Source organism: Pollicipes pollicipes, unplaced genomic scaffold (genome assembly GCF_011947565.3).
Source record: "Pollicipes pollicipes isolate AB1234 unplaced genomic scaffold, Ppol_2.1 Scaffold_7231;HRSCAF=8579_pilon_pilon_pilon, whole genome shotgun sequence".
In the NCBI taxonomy this organism is placed as follows: domain Eukaryota; kingdom Metazoa; phylum Arthropoda; class Thecostraca; order Pollicipedomorpha; family Pollicipedidae; genus Pollicipes; species Pollicipes pollicipes.
The window spans coordinates 27,785,840-27,799,050 of NW_023597034.1; positions in this window are offsets into that span (position 1 = coordinate 27,785,840).

Consider the following 13,211-nt stretch of genomic DNA (forward strand, 5'->3'; position numbering starts at 1 on the left):
CACGTATTTATTGATATTGTCCTGGCTAGAAGCATCAGGGACCCCAAAACAAGGAACCAATATCTGGAACCATCAATGATGCCGCGGAACCCCGAACAGAAAGTTATTTTTTTACTGAATCTGAATCCGTTGCTAATGCAAGGAGGCCCAAACAGGAAGTTGATACCTGGCCCTGGCTGGTTCCCTTGATGACAGCAGAAGCTCCGAGCGGGGAGCATATGCGTGACCCTGACTGATCCCATTGACGGCGACGCCAGGGGGCTGCCAGCGGGAAGCCAATATTTGGCCCCGGCCAGATCCATTGATGATGTCAGCCCCGCTCGGCTCCGGTTGCAGCCTGCAAAAATGAATGAAAAAACGTTCGCCGCGGCGCAGCCAGGTGGTTTGAATGAGCACCGCGGCACTGCGCGGCGCAGTCAAGACAAACAATGGTTATTATCTGATGCGGCCGTCGGTGGCGGCCGCGCCGCGCCGACCACGTGTTGCCCTCCCGCCAAGATCGACGCAGGAGAGACAGCGGCACACACCCGACCCGCGCGCGCCTGTTTGTTTTTAGTCTTTGTTGTCTGTAAGTGATAGTCGCGTCGCTTGTGCCGTCAGGGTTCATAGCGCTCATGTCCTCATTCATTTCTGGAGTTTTTGCAGCGGAGCGATTTGCGACGAGAATGCACGTGCCGGGAGGCGCTGCAGAAATAATAGAGGGTAGCCAACTGGTGAAGTGGAAGGTGCGGTGCATTTACAAACTAATGGCTGCCCGTGCGGTGAGAGGGGCGTCATACGTGTTGCAATGGCATGCAACACTTTAAGATCGAAGGACAGTGGACGGTGCGTGCAGAAGGAGGAAATCACTAATACACCGTCGATGTCAAGTTCATTCTAATTGAGTGAAAATATAAACAATGGAACTCATTAACCTGAAGTGCACTGGGTAGCAACCGTTATTCATTTATATTTTTATTCATTCGTTATTCGTTCGTTTTCGTTATTCGTTTATTCATTCGTTATTCATTTATACGCTTATTATATATTAAGAGGCATTGTAAGGAAAACGGAGTCCGTTCTGTGGTTAGGAGAAGCGGGTTTCAGGTAGGGTCCTGTTGAGGCAAGATATCGGACTCAGCAGAGGTTTCAATCCATGACGTAAAATATGCCTCCATGTGGGCAACTGACGCAAAACATAGCCAAGCTGTGGTTTGATTTTGACCACAAGGTCAGGCTATGTCCATGTCGAAGTTGCCAGATAACGTAAACCTCAGTCTGTTTTTTAAATAATCTGTAATCTGTAAATTCAGTCACGTTTTCCCAATATGTGCACATAGGTGAGCTGCTTCTTGTTTGTTGCTGGATCGTCCTCGTGCTGATCACGCTTTGTCTCTGAAGTGTCCAGAAACGGTTGTATTCAATGTTTCACTTCAGTCTGTTTAAAACCGTGTTATTAATTTTTAGAGAACACTGAGACGCCTGCCCCATGCGTGCTCGTTGCTTGAAAAGCACTGAGACGCTTGTCAGATACATATTCGATGCTCAAAAATAATTGTTAAATCGAAGGAAGACGCTCCGGCAACCTTCAGTACAGAGAGGGTGAGTCGTTGTAGTAGCGGGGAAGCATCGACTCCCCTCCCCCTTACACCCGCGTTCTTTCGTTTTCACCACACATAGCTCGTGACAAAAAGTCATAAATGGGTGTGATGCATTCCCACTGAGCCCTTCCCGTTCTAAGGAATCCTGGTCCTGTTATCTTGGTCCTGGAAATCCCCTGTTGCATGTTAAGTTATGATTTAATGACACGCACGAAGCGTCTCGGGTCGGCTGCCGTCGATGGAGTTGCAAAATCTGTGTTCTCGAAGCTTCCTCAAAGTAAGTTATTTGCATTCGGTTCCTCCATTAGGCTTCTGGCTCATCATTATAAAAAGCATCATTTGTTCAGATATGATTATTTCGTCGTCACGACCGTACGCCGAAAATCGCACCTTTGGTTGCGGAATAACCTCGCGTTTGTGGTAAGTTGTATAGGACGTTTCCCTTAGCAAATGACATAAATGAACATTCACATTCTAGCACTTCAGCTTAAGGAGATTGTCACAGGCTAAAACTTCGGTACTTGAAAAGAACTCCAGTTTGACCAGCACCTGCAAAGTCTCGCTGCAATGAGCAGCGGTGAACTGCCTTTCAAACACCTGTTCTGTCATCGGCTACAAGCCATCACACGACAGTTGCGCCGTCAGGTGGCAGTGCTGTATTTTCATCGTTCCCACCTTACCTGGCCAGTCACACATTTTACATCTTGACGTCCCTGCTACCAAGGCCCTCCACTCCGGGCGAGACGGGGGTTCAGATGGGTGGTAACTTCTTACATTCGTGGAAAGGGGATGGCTCCTAATGCCTCCGTCATCAAAAAAGCTAAACAGGCTCTAGACCCAAGCAAAAGACAGCATGACCCACGTCTCAGACAGTTGGCGTACCTTTGCGTAAGAAGGTGACGTCGGACATCACTGCGGGTGACCTCTAGCGGCAAGGCCAGGTTTCCGCAAGTTACCGCTCCATGTGCAGCGTGCCCGTGTGTTCCCTGCGCAGGAAGTGGTGTTGGACAGCCCTTGGCGCACTGAATCGTATGCTGATTTTGGCACAAGAGTAGGGTGTGTTCGGAGCGATCCGAACGACAAAGATCCCATGCCGTCATATTATGTTATATTTGACGTCAGCTGACGCTCCGTATACATACGTGGCTATTGCGCATCATTAGTCTGAGAGATAAACAGCATGTCAAAAAACAAAGGAATGTAAACGCAGTCACGCATAAGCAGTATGAGACAGCCCTACCGCACAAAAAAGGACTTGGCAGCGCGCTTTAAATTTGTTAAATCCAGTCATCTAACATCCGCAGGCAACTCATTATCGAGAGACGCCGTTCGGTATGCAAGGAGCGCTGTCCTGCCGCCGTGCGCACCGCCGGGGGACGCAGGTTTTTGTCCATGCAGGTAGTTCGGCGCACCTAGAATGTTCTACTCTACGTGAATGCCATTCATGACGCATACCCCACATATTTTGCGTAGTTTGGTGTTCACAGCGACCCGGACGACAAAGATCTTGCGTGACGTCACGAAGAATATTTGCCGCACGCGCATAATGTTTTCCGCGATTCCATCCGAGCGAGACGGAAAAAGCGCAAAAGATTCAATCACAAAAAGATTAATTTGTGACAACGAATCAACACCGGATAGCGCTCTCGTCAGGCTTCCAAAATTGATCCGGCGGTGTGTGCAAGATGTAAATATAGTTTCATGCTACCAGACTTCAGGTTCCCGGTGGCCGCCACACGCACGCATTGGTGGTTGTTAATCCGTTGCTCTTTGGCCCCAACCCTGACGCCCGATCTGACCAATCCATCTGCTAAGCGCGAGACGCCTGAAGGGCTGACCGCCGTCCGGCTCGATGCTGATTGGTCGATGGTGATCGAGGGAATGAGCAGCAGACCATGAATCCCGAGCCGAGGTGCGATTGCGCAAACAAAATTTTAATCCTCGCCACCCAAGAGTCCAAATATTGCGACATAGCTTTCATACTACATCGAATGTTGGCCAAGGTTACCTAGGTACCCCGAATTAAGGTAATCAAATTATTTCCAAAACATTTGTTATCAGTACATTTGACCTCAACACGGAAGGTGAAAAAGCCCAAACTCAGGCGCTATTTCGACTTTGGATAACCTGAACTAACTTGATCACACAGGACCCCATCATCTTGCGGCCTGACAGGAGGCAGTAAATCAGCACAGGAAGACGCTTGATGCCTTTTCTATCAGAAACGCATATTATCGGGTATATGGATGTGAAATGTGACCAAAATAACCTCAGCGAGCAGCTTATCACTCTTGGCCGTCACAGATTAGATCCTGCGTGTTTTTCAGCAGATGTACAGCTTTGAAGATACCAAATATGCAATTTTCATGCATTGACTGTTTACATATGTGTTTCAGAGATTATTTCGATGGCTTGAGAGAGCGCATCCGGGCTAACCTCAGAAAACTGCGTTTCTCCCGGTGAGGTCTCCTGGTTGCCACTGTTGGTTGTTTGTCACCCTGGTGGTCAAACAGACCGGACGCTGGCCTTACCAGCGGCGAGTGCCGATCTCAGTCATTGTGAGCAAGATCAACGAGGACACATGAGGAAGAGGGCGAGGGGACGCGGCACCAGAGGAGGGAAAACAGCCTTTTTTCTCTCAGACTCCGGCAAAATGAAATGTTAGGTAGTCCGCGGTGTTGCACGGAAAGAAACGGGGTGCAAAACGCGTTCGCCTCACCTACATCTCTGGGAACTAGATTTGACCATGACATTGTAGTGCACAATGTAGATTCCTCGCTAATGTTTCTCTAACAGAGCACAAATTGTGCGATCTTCCATCAGCACCCACCACTTTGGTTTTGGGGTAAGTCTATGCTCAAGAGGCGATGCCTGGTGTCCCTCTGACCTCAGATTCCTCAAAAGGATTGGGTCAGCAAAAACACTTTTTATCTCGTTGCTTAGACTTCACAAAAACTCTCATTCTGTATACAGCTTTTTAGTCCCAACGACTCCAAAAAAACCGAAATCGCTCCACATTTGCCATTCGTCTTCGACCGTAACACGAACCTAAAACAACTTCGATTAGAGCAGCGACATAACTGCTAATACCACTACTACATGTTCATCTCTCACAAGACTCATTTTAAGGCTCAAACGTTGCAGAATTATTACAAACAAGCAATCTCTTGGCAAAAAAGACGCCTCATGGATAATGAGGATATCACTCAACTTTCGATGTGCTCAAGTATACAGGAATTTAATGCAGACACAGTCCATAAACCAACCATGCGTATGAAGAATACGCTCATCCGTTGATTTTCGACATGAATGCTATTTCTACCGTCGCCCAGAGATGATGAACTTAAAATCCAGCGGCACTGAGTGCGAGCTCCAATACATGTGCCCTGTCTGGTCCGATCGGAATTAGACTGTCGACTGGCAGCTGGGCAGAGAGGGTCGACCTGGCGCAGGACGGGCGTGCTGTGTAGCGTTGGCGGTCCCAGAGGGTCGACCTGGCGCAGGACGGGCGTGCTGTGTAGCGTTGGCAGTCCCAGAGAGGGACGACCTGGCGCAGGATGGGCGTGCTGGAGCGTTGACGGTCCCAGAGAGGGCTGACCTGGCGCAGGACGGGGCGTGCTGGAGAGTTGACGGTCCCAGAGAGGGCTGACCTGGCGCAAGACGGGCGTGCTGGAGCGTTGACGGTCCCAGAGAGGGCTGACCTGGCGCAGGACGGGCGTGCTGGAGAGTTGACGGTCGCCATCTCGCATGATTATGAAAGGAAAAGAATAGAAGGGAAGGAACGCAGGTGTCAGCCCTTCAACTCAAGCCACCTGAAAACATGGCTAGAACACGGCCTGGGAATTCAGGTTTCTGGCAAGTACAAATCGAATATTATTGTGTTGCGTGGCATATTTATAATTCATCTGACGGGCGTTTTGAGAGAGGATCACGGAGATTATCGCTTCCAACATGTGTCCATCCTTTTGTTGTCGGGGGGGTTGAACACAAAATTCTTCTCATCTGCGGTGCAGACTAGAGAAAATAAAACAAGCTTTGCATTAACTATAACGTGTACGAACTAGATGGTACGCTTGAATTTACATTCGTAGCTATGACCTGATCCTTGACTCGTCATGGATGAGCAGATGGACCATACTGACACATGAGCCCTCGAGTAAAGCAACTGACTGAGGACCGCAGACCATCACAGCGAACTGCACTGAATTAAGCTGCGACAGTTATACAGGCGAACTGCTAAGTTGTTTGGATGGCGGTTCTCGTCGTTTCGCCTGCTGTTTGCAGTCCGCGTTCCCCTGACCCTGCCACACCAGCGGAGACGGACATGTCACACATCACTGTCGCAGAAACCGGAGAACGCCACTAAAAGTCAGCACAAATCACGCTGTCCGACCGGCCCTCCGCCACCGCGCGCTTTTCCATGCGCCATCGACTCCCTCTTATGGCTCATTACGGATTTAAATTGCCGACTGAAATTTGGCGGGGCTGTTTTTGCGGGTCGCGAGCGAGATATGGGGTGGCGCGGGTCGGGTTTTTTGATGCCACCTGCTGCCGTTTTTGGCGCGCATTACTTGGCGGCGTGACAGTTGGAATGAGCCGCCACATCTGGGCGGCGGCGTTGATTTCATCTTGCAAGGCGATTATATTTGTGTTTGCAGCGGAGCAGCAAACGGCCTGTTCGTCTGCGGGCGCCTGCCGGGCCAAGACTAATCTGTACGTTGACGCCGGTGACGTGGCGTGCTTAGTTATTCGCCAGCAGGTGTTCGCCGCCGGCGGCTTGCCGTCGGGGCGCTGGGTCCGAGAGGAGGATAAACAACGGCGGACGAGCCGAGCCGAGCCGAGCCGAGCCGAGCCGAGCCGAACTGAGCCGAGCTGAGCCGAGCTGAGCCGAGCCGAGCTGAGCCGAGCCGAGCCGAGCCGAGTCGAGCCAAGCCAAACCGAACCGATCCGAGCCGAGCCGAGCCGAGCCGAGCCGAGCCGAGCCGAGCCGAGCTGAGCCGAGCTGAGCCGAGCCGAGCCGAGCTGAGCCGAGCCTGAGCCGAGCCGAGCCGAGCCGAGCTGAGCCGAGGCGAGCCGAGCTGAGCCGAGCCGAGCCGAGCCGAGCCGAGCTGAGCCGAGCTGAGCCGAGCTGAGCCGAGCCGAGCCGAGCCGAGCCGAGCCGAGACGAGCCGAGCCGAGCCGAGGCGAGCCAAGCTCAGCTGAGCCGAACTGAGCCGAGCCGAGCCGAGCCGAGCCGAGCCGAGCCAAGCCGAGCCAAGCCGAGCTGAGCCGAGCAGAGCCGAGCCGAGCCGAGCCGAGCCGAGCTAAGCCGAGCTGAGCCAAGGCGAGCCGGGCCGAACCGAGCCGATCCGAGTCGAGCCGTGTCGAGCCGAGCCGAGCCGAGCCGAGCCGAGCCGAGCTGAGCCGAGCTGAGCCGAGGCGAGCCGGGCCGAAATGAACCGAGCCGAAATGAACCGAGCCGAGCCGAGCCGAGCCGAGCTGAGCCGAGCTGAGCCGAGGCGAGCCGGGCCGAACCGAGCCGATCCGACTCGAGCCGAGTCGAGTCGAGCCGAGCCGAGCCGAGCCGAGCCGAGCCGAGCCGAGCTGAGCCGAGGCGAGCCGGGCCGAACCGAGCCGATCCGAGTCGAGCCGAGTCGAGCCGAGCCGAGCCGAGCCGAGCCGAGCCGAGCCGAGCCGAGCCGAGCCGAGCCCAGCAGAGGCGAGCCGAGCTGAGCCGAGTTGAGCCGGGGCGAGCCGGGCCGAACCGAGCCGATCCGAGCCGAGCCGAGCCGAGCCGAGCCGAGGCGAACTGAGGCCGAGCCGAGCCGAGCCGTGCCAAGCTGAACCGAACTGAGCCGAGCCGAGCCGAGCCGAGCCGAGCGAGGACAGGGCCTAAGTCGAGATAATGACGGAAATCCTGGTTGAATCTTACGAAATGAGCATATTTACCCGCTCCTGGCAGTGAACAAGTTGTCTTTATGATAAACTCTTCGCAGAAGTATGGAAACTGGAGCCGTCGGATATAGACAAAAAAGATATTGCCGTGCAATGTTTCTTCTGCCTTGGTACCAGGAAGTTTTGGCATTGCGAGAAGTCAAAGCATGAAGTACCATAATGCATTTTGTGCGGGGAAGAAGCTGGCATACATTTCGGCGAGCTGAATGATATTAAGCCGCCTCAATTTTCCTAGTCTGTCCAGCCCTAGGCCAGGCCTGGGTCCGAGTCTCGTCTTACCTGTCACGCGTGACGCGGCTGGCGCGGCGCCTGCAGCTGTTCGGCGGAGCGTGCCGCCACCCTCCTGTGTACTGCGGAACAGTATCGTTCAAAGCCTGGGGCCGGTTCTGGCCGGTATCGGCGTTTCATCCATGAACGGGTGATGATGTGATGGTATGTAGCACATACATCATCGCAAGGTTAAACCACCAAAGCTCTCATAGCTCCCTTTATGTAAATTCTTCGCCGCGTCATAATTCGAAGTCGGAAGGCTCTTTCCGCGAGCATTGTTCTAAGGATTTGCTTATTTTGTCGCATGCTTCTACACTATTGTAAGGAGCATGTGCATACCTGTGTAGATGGATGGATAATGAGGTACGGTGGTGCAACACTGGCTAACCAGGGTTCATCGCAATATTCAGAAATGTTTTCCTGCCAAAATATTCCCGTTCTTACGGTTTTGTGACAACGAGTTTTCACAGCATTCACCATCCCTCTTTGCGTTGCATTATATGTTCGCCTGTAATTGCATAAGCGGACCTCCCAGACCTCATTACAGTTGCATGGGACATCATTAGCTGGGGCAGCGTGATATTTTTGCCGGGTAACAACGGTAAGAAGTAGCTTCCTCCGGGCTGAGTGGTTTAAGAACGATTAAGGCAATAACAATTGTGACTTACACGTGGCCTTCGCTACGGGTAAGCCATTGCGAACATGCTAAGTTTAGAGATGTTTCATTCCATGTAACGTCCGTGCATCAGCAAACGTGTTTAAAATTCCCCAGAGTAATAGGAACTTCCACTTGCTCCCCTGGTTTGGCAGAGCATATCGCTTTATATAAGTTTTACCCCTTTTCTCAACTATTATATCATACAAAAAGGCCCCTTACTGACAACCAACTGAATGAATCGACTTAAAGTGATCCATCCTCGGGCGAGCTCCCTGGGAAGGTTTGGTGTCACCAACGCAACAACAGGGTACGCTGCAGCATGGCCATTCTGGCAATTACGCACAGCAGGCGAGAAGACAGTTCGCCAATGGGAGCAGCTTTGTGCCTGGCTTAACAACCGCACAATCGGTGAGAGAACTTGTGCAGTTCGAATCCCACGGCCATTTGAGCGAAAAGTTCCTTTTTTCTTCCTATGGTATCTGAAGAAAAGCTGTCCATGCAGCTGCGTGGTCGGAAGTTAGTACCAGCCGTTTTGCGCCCCATTGCTCTTCATTGCCTATCTTGCTCGCAAATAAGTATAGCTCACAGCCGAAGAACCACCTACAGTTATCAACAATTTTTCCGATTGGTATCATCATGTGAACAGTTTATGTTGTCATATGAACATGCACATGGTGAAATATGGTGCACGTGCCTCCTCACTGATCAAACATAGTACTAGTATTATACGTGCGTGACTACATTTTGACACTGAAAAAATCATCGTGATGGGAACATGAAACAGTTGATTGAAAACACGCGAACATTATTTTATGTCATGCATCAACTCCACAGCGCACCTACGGCACGCTTGTCTGGGTTTTTTCAGTGAAAAACTTGAGTAGTGCACTATCCCAATCGCGAAATGCCGCGCACACCACCTGTCACATCCATATAACATGGGCACACAAAATGATACGAGCGGTGTGTGATGGATAGCATACTCTCTTACAATGACGGCGACCACTTTATGTCCCTAAACTGCCCGCTTAAAAGAGTCAAATAACATCGTGAAGGACGTTTGACCAACGAGTGTTTTAGTGTTCGGCGTGGTCTGCGCTGTAAAAGCCTTAAACTTCAATCCCCACATCATCACACGAGGCTTCCGTAAAAAGCATGGGGTGGCGATAGTATTGTGGTGTCAACCTACCGTTAACGACACCAGAGCGATGCAGCAGGGGTGGGCCGGGGCGTAAATGGGGGCGCGGTCCAGCGGCGCGAGACAGAGCTCGCGCGCCCGCCGGCAGAGGGCAGGGGAGCAGGACGGAGGGGGCGGCGCAGCGGCGCTGTCGAGGGGCGCGGCGCGGCGCTGGCGCGGCGGAGGGGCGCGCCGTCCGCCACCGCTGTCACCGCGCGTCTCTAATGATGTTAACTCAAAGCCGTGACGAAGATGGAATGGAGCGAATAATTAAATATAAACAAATAGACGCGAATTCGGGATAGCTGCGCTTCATTATTGCGCATTGCGTGGCGCTGAAAATGCGAACAGGGGCGCGGGCGGGTGCTCTGGACCTTTGGAACCTGACGAAACGACAGAGGGGCGAACGGCGTGAGAAAAATGCCGAAGCTTTGACCTCACCTTGTCACGCTCCCCAGCGCCGCTTGGGGGGAGATGGCATGCTCAGGAGCGATTTAATCTCGAGGGTATCTGCAGCTGAACATGACAGTGAATGCCACTGCTGACGAGTCTAGCAGCTCGGACAGTGGCAGCCAGCTCGTCGCGAGCGGCCATCTAAGCTGCCGCCTGACCTCGTCGAAAAAACAATACGCGATCATGGGCGGTAAAGGAGGGATATTGAAGAAATTGAAGCTATCAAGGAAAACCAGGTTGGCGCATGTCCTTTCTGACCGGGCGGAATCGGAAAAATCCGTTGTCTCCGTTTTTATGAATGTTTTATTTTGGTTGTCGGTCATTTTCATTTTACCGTAGCTACCAGTGCATTCAATTTTGAGACACCAACATCATGTTAATAAGCCTCTTGTTTCTTTCTTGAAAATGAGCATTAGCACATCCGGAGAGAGAACAAAGTTATGCATCAAATAATCCTGCCTTGATAGCAGAAGATGCAGAGAGAATATTTATGTGACAAAATGCCCCGTGCCAAGGAATGGCGGCACGCACATTGGGTCAAGTTGCTATTTTCTTTGAAGGAAAATTAACCATACCGTAAATGGGTATTTTGAAGAAAAAAATTATGGCGTACCGGTGCGGGACAATTTCCAGCGAATGAATAACAAGAAAGACGCTGCTAGCTGAAGCCTGTCATCAGCGTCCTTGGTAGCGACGGTATGATTTACACCGGGAAAGAAAAACACGCATAAAATACCATTGGGTGTGGCGTCATACGTAATCAGCAACGAAAACACAAGTCACGGCAACGAACACCGAACATGAATTTTAAAAGATTTCTTAGGAAACATTTTAGCGCATCAAAGTAATGCAGCGCAATTTCCCGCCCAAATACTTTCTGTTCAAGCACGTCGCCTTCTCCGAAGCTTGGCTTAATGGCTACGAAGCAAGCATGCATGAACTTCGGTGATAATGAATTGTAATAACAGTGAGCTTCACAACAATAATAATGTGATCCAATGCGCTTGCCATAACCGATATAGAACACGTATTGGTGTTTCCACTCGCCACACACCACGACCTAATTGGTCGTGGCAAATGCAAATGAACACTCTATTTATGCTTTCTTTTGTTCCTAGCGGCGGAAATGGACATGACGACTGCAATAGATTCAACCTGTTTGACAACTGGGTTATGCCACGCTTACTGTGCCTGGCTGACTACTGGGTCCACTAACTCCACACCTTCAGCTTACCTTCAAACACATCGCAATTCTTTTAGCGCTGTATATCTGCTCACTTACATCATTTCTGTCCGATGCAAGCATGGCTCATCCAATACCATGAGATTCTACGTAGTCAGACACTTTCGACGCGTGATCGATGCTGTTCGGTTAATACAACTCCATGAAACAATCGCAATGAACCGTTGCGCAAGTTTAACAGCATATAGAAGCATCAGGTTTGCCAAAGAAGTTGAAAAAAGAGAAAAAGAACGAAAACCGATTGCAGGCCAGAAGGCTAGTGCACCTTTTCCGTGTGGATTGGTTAGGCTACCACGTATAATTAATGTATGTGATGTACATGCACAGAGTTGGATGCTCTCCGTTGCATAATATTCCACAGAAGTTCAAGTCATAACGTTTATATCAGCTCAACGTGCATGAGAAGAAAACGACTTAAATTTTGTCATGATGGGTCCAATATAAACCGAATTTACCCCGTACCTGTTTTTACTAAGCTAGCTGAATGTGTGATCGAGTCCTGAACCTTGTTTAAATTGAAATGGACAAGTCAGGACTTAAAATCATATCCAAGTGAATGTCAACCACTTCAAAGCCACGCCTCTCATTCTTCCCCTGATTTTAAAAAAAATTCTCCACCGTTTGCAAGAGTTTTCAATGAGGCGCCATGCTTCAGACCCGTAATGGCTGAAACCCGGGTGTTCGCGCCAATGTCGTTTACTTGCGGTGATGAGTGGCCACATTCCGTCGACAGCCGTTGGACCTTCGTTCTCCCGGAGCCATGAACGTTGCCTGCACGATCCAGATGCCAAGACTCCGCCAGGTGCCGCGGGTCAAAATCTGGCGGACAGAAGGGTTTTCAAAGCATCACTTTACATACGAAGCTTATGCCTAATGTTGAACTCTGCAAGGTTCGAGGGACTGAACCCCCCCCCCCCCCCGCCTCCGCACCCCTACCAGTGGCGCAACCCTCACCAAGGAAGTAGGAGGCCGGCTGGTACTGGCCCCTGCGCCCGGCCCGGCGACGCCGGCGAAGCCCCCCCATCACAGCCAATCAGACGGTCGGCCGTCCGGCAGACACAGATTGCCGGGTTCTGATTGGTCACGAATTAACTCGATCCAACAAGTGGTTCCTTCCGCGATTGAATTCAGGACCATTTGTATCCTAAGCCGGGTGCATGGCTGTAGTGTGGCAGCATCGACGAGTGGTATAGAAGACCAACATCTAAAAATAGTCTGTGAGTAAGCACAAACAAAGAAAAGGTAAAACGGTTTCCAGACCTTTCTTTATTCAGGGATCACTCTCGGAACGCACACACTTCAGTCTCCGCGCTAGCATTCCCCACCCGTTGCTCGACCTCGTGACCCGAACTTCTGACCTTTGACGGATGCTGACCCGGTGTTGGCCAGCTGTGCCGACACTGACCCGTCGTCCCGCTCCCGGGCAGCCGGCGCGTCTCTGACCATGCACCTAGAGCACGACACGGCCGGGCTGCTGCAGGAGCAGCTGTCGCCCGCGCTGGCCGCTGACCCGCTGCGCGCCTTCGAGCTGCCCGACGACGCCGCCTCGCTGCTGGGCGCGCTGCTGCAGCCTGAGGCGCGGCCCGAGCTGGGCTGGCAGCCGGAGCTGGCCGAGCCGCGGCGCCCGAGCGACGCGCTCTCGCTCAGTCCGCTGGTGACGCCGCGCGGCTCGCTGGAGCTGGGCCGCCGCCAGAAGCGGCCGCTCTCGGCGTCGCCGTTCCCGCTGGAGGTGACCGACGGCGTGGGCCCGGTGCGCGGCTCGCCCACCTGCCTGCTGGCCGAGCCGGCCGGCCCGGCCGCCGCACCGCCCGGCAACTACGGCCATTCGCTGCCGCCGTTCCAGTCGCTGCGGCCGGCCGACGGCGTCGCCTGGCCGCCCTGCCAGACCAACTACCT